General features: G+C 49.9%; 1 long non-coding RNA gene across 1 annotated transcript; it reads left to right on the forward strand.

Moving 5' to 3' along the window:
- The first annotated feature begins 1,915 nt into the window (after positions 1-1,915).
- Positions 1,916-3,855, forward strand: LOC117052339. Its single transcript, XR_004427246.1, has 2 exons — positions 1,916-2,045; positions 3,526-3,855. It is a non-coding gene; the product is annotated as an uncharacterized LOC117052339 (long non-coding RNA).
- The last annotated feature ends 393 nt before the right edge of the window (positions 3,856-4,248 follow it).

Genomic DNA, 4,248 nt, shown 5'->3' on the forward strand with positions numbered 1-4,248 from the left:
CTGGCCACCACCCCCCGCTGAAAAACCGCGGGGGGGGGCGGGGAAAGGAAGCAGAACAGGCGCATTGAAGCACTTGTTCTGCTTCTTTTTGCCCTTTCCTCCGCTTTTTTCCGGCGGGGGGGGGCGACCAGCGAGGGGGGGGTGTCAAACATGTCACCCCTTCCCCGCTGGCCACCACCCCCCGCCGAAAAAAAACCCGCAGGGGGGCGGGGAAAGGAAGCAGAACAGGCACATTCAAGCGCTTGTTCTGCTTCTTTTTGCCCTTTCCTCAGCTTTTTTTCGGCGGGGGGGGGGGCCGACCAGCGAGGGGGGGGGTCAAACCTGTCACCCCTTCCTCGCCGGCCACCCCCCCCGCTGAAAAAAAAACCTCGGAAAGGGGGGAATTCCCCCTTTCTGCATACACGTGCATCGTGACGTCATGATGATGGCACGACGCACGAGTCGTGCCCCTCCCCCAGGGGGTGCCTCTGCGCTGCCGCCGCCCCCACCAGCACTGAGGCTAGCTACGCCAGTGATCCTATATATTGGATTATCTTTATTATTATTATTATTATTATTATTATTATTATTATTATTTTATTTTCAATGCAAAATTGCAACAAAAATTACAAACATAAAATCCGAAAGAGAAAAAAGCAAAACAAACTAAAAAAAAACACCACCTACAAAGAAAACCATGCCATCATAATAATCTTTACGTACGTATACACATATTGACTTCCTTTCTCTCTTTTGAGACATCAGAATTTTTAATCTTTCTGAATTGTTGTGTCTAATGTAAAGTACGTCTATCTTTATACCTTTTGCACCATTCTTCAATTTCTTCTTTAACCCTGCAAAGCTTCATTCGTTACGTACCGATATACTTACTCCAGAACATTGTTTTTTCGTATATTCTTTAACACAATCCCATTCTTTTGCTAATTTGTGGTCTGATTGTCCCCTTAAGAATGCTGTGAATCTTGCCAAATTCATATATTCACAAAGTCTAATTTGCCATTCTTTTATTGATGGGATTTCTTCCCCTTTCCAGTTTTTTGCTATGATCATCCTGGCAGCCGTCGTTGCATAGAGGAATACTTTCCTTTTATTGCCAGGAATATCGTTTGTAATTATACTTAAAAGGAATGCCTCCAGTTTTTTACTAAAATATATTTTTAAACATCTTTCTGACTTCTTCATATATTTCATTGCAAAATTGTTTAATAGGTCGGCATACCCACCACATGTGAAACATTGTTCCTATTTCTTTCTTGCATCTCTAACCAGAGCTGTCAACCTTCCTTTTTTTTGGCATTGGGAAACGGCCATAGCTGTCAACTTTCCCTTTTTTTGCAATGGGAAATGGCGCTGGAATAAGGGAATTTCCTGCCAAAAAAGGGAAAGTTGACAGCTATGTCTCCAACAGGTATTTGATTTTGATTTATCAATTTTTGCCAATTGGATTATGAAGGCATACTCTTGATATATTTTCATTTTTTTATCTAAGATTGAAGTTGGAGGTGCTTCACAGTGGGGATTGCTTCTCCTCAGGGGGATGCTAACCCTGGTTTTTTTTATGCCTTCTGGTTAGTGTGCCCGAGTTAATGGGCCATTCATTTGCTAGGTAGAGATGCCCACCCTGTGCAGAGGCAAAACAGAGTGGTGACTCATGCAGAGAGGCAGCAAGCACCCTTTGAAGCTGGTTCTTAATTCAAGCCCAAGCCGAGGAAGGAGAAAAGCTGCTTCTCTATCCCCCTCTGTGGAACTCTGGCCTGCTTTTGGGTGGGTGGTAAACTCTGATGCTGATAGATTGAAAGGAGCATCTTCTCTCCTTACCCCCACCACCCCAAAAAACCTGTCATTTCCCCACCCCACCACCCCAGTATGAATCACAAAAGCTGCCGCCTTTTCCGTATGCGTAACCAATTTGCTGCTGTTATTTTTTGCATGTTAGGGTACAGGACAAGTACAGTGTGATCCTTCCTACAACTCTCCCTTTCTACATACCTGAAATCACAGTGGGAGGCCTCGATGCTGACAAAGCATATTATGAATACAAGGAGGTAAGAGGAGAACATTCAGTGGTGGTACAGTAAGATGTAATTTTGGAAGGTGGCAGAAGATGAACTCCTAAGAGCAGGGGCGTTCTTAGCCCCTTGGCTGCCTGGGGCGGGAAGCCAAGAGGCACCCCGGGGGGCGGGGCATCACGGTGCGTGCGTGCGTCATGACACATGCGATGCCCCGCCCCTGGGGGTGCCAGGCGGCGGCTTCGGGACACTCCCGAATCTGCCACCCGGCAGCGGCACCCCTTCGTGCCGCGGTTGCTCGTGCCTGTGTGAGCAGCTGCTGCACGAAGGGGGGCCGGGAGGCAGATTTGGGAGTGTCTGCGGGCTGCAGAGACTCCCGAATCCACCACCCGGGCTCCCTTGGCAGAGCGCAAGTCGGGGCAGGGAGAGGGACGGGCCAGCGAGGAGGGGTGTCCCTCCTCACTGGCCCCTGCCCCTCTACATGCCGCGGCTCCGCAAGCCAGCCAGCAGCAGAGCTCGGCATAGAGGCAAGGGGCAGGCCAGCGAGGAGGGGGTGGCACCCCACCTCGCTGCCCCGCCCCTTGCCTCCATGCCGAGCTCCGCCACTGGAAGGGGGGGACTATTTTCGGCGCTGCCGGGGCGGAGCCGCAGGGGCGGCCAGCGAGGGGGGTTGACGGCAGTGCCAAAAATAGCCCCAAAATAAAAATAAATAATAAATAAATGCCCAGGAGGGGCGCTGCCCGGGCCCACCGCCCCCTCCGCCCCCCCTTGCTATGCCCCTGCCCAAGAGGCATCCTGCATATTTAAGGTTTAAGGTCCAGCATGCTGTTACTTTTTTATGGTGATGGGCTGTGAACCTTCATCTTGTCAATGTTATTCTGGTTTTATGCTTGGATACTTCAGGCGCCTTGTACATTGTTGTTGTCGTTTAGTCATGACCCCATCGACCACAGCACACTAGGCACTCCTGTCTTCCACTGCCTCTGTCCTCCCGCAGTTTGGTCAAACTCATGTTGGTAGCTTCTATAACACTGTCCAACCACCTCGTCCTCTGTCGTCCCCTTCTCCTGTTGCCCCACCACCCATCTTTTTAAATTTAGCAATTTTTAAATGAGGTTATTTGGTCCCCAGACAGCTCACTTTTTAGATCTGTACCCTGAGAGAGGTGGTATTTTGCACGCAAAAAATGTGCACTGTTATAAAACAATAACTTCTGCCCAATCCCCCCCCCCCCCCAGAAATCTGAAAGTTGCAGTTTTCTTAAAAAAAATTCCCTGGAGATCTGCAGCTGCAGTTCTTCATACAGCACTGAAACTTTGGCTCTCCTGCAGGAGGCCACTTGCCCGGGAATCAAGGTTGGGGAGAAAGTTGCTGTGGCACTCAGGTCTGCCTTCCCATCTGGCTAGCCACAGTGGGAACAGGATGCTTTGGTCTGATCCAGCAGGCCTGCTCTTACATTTTCAGGTGTTCAGGGAGTGCCCTTATCCTCATGGATCTTCTGTGCTTTCTACCGCAGCTTCCTGGACGTAAATACGCCCAAGGCTACAACGCTGAGGTTGGCGACAAATGGATCTGGCTGAAATAATGGGCTGGTGGAGCTCCTGTTATCAACCTGCCTTTTGTGGGTGATGCCCGAAGCTGGACTGACACGGCAAGGTCATTGTAGAATGGCTTTGAAAAGAAAGAAGTCTAAATCTCCTTCCATGCAAAGTAATTCTCAACTGAATCCCGTTAGGAAGTGCTTGGCATCGCAGGTAGGCATGGCCCTGGGAATGTGGCCCTATCATCACAATGGTGGCTGGTCCAGGAGCTTGGCTGGATTTGGACGAAATAAAACCCTTTACTCATGCTGTTTTCTTAGTGAGCATTTTTCTTCACACAGCACATAGGTAAACTATGGAACTCGCTCCCACAGGAAGCGGTGTTGGCTGCCAACTTGGAAGGCTTTAAAAGAGAGTTAGACAGATTCATGGAGGAGAGGGCTATCGATGGCAGCCAGCCACAATGGCTGTGCTCGGCCTCCATAGTTGGAGGCAGCAATGCTTCTGAATTCCAGCTGGTGGGAACCACAGGAGGGGGAAATGCGGTTGTGTTTGAATCCTGCTTGCAAGTTTCCTAGAAAAGGCATCTGGTTGGCCACTGTGAGAACAGGCTCCTGGACTAGATGGGTCCTTGGCCCAATCCAGCAGCAGCTTCTGTGGTCTTTCAGCAGGTTGTATGTGCAGTTACCCGAAGGCCC

The sequence above is a fragment of the Lacerta agilis genome, chromosome 8, assembly GCF_009819535.1.
Source record: "Lacerta agilis isolate rLacAgi1 chromosome 8, rLacAgi1.pri, whole genome shotgun sequence".
In the NCBI taxonomy this organism is placed as follows: domain Eukaryota; kingdom Metazoa; phylum Chordata; class Lepidosauria; order Squamata; family Lacertidae; genus Lacerta; species Lacerta agilis.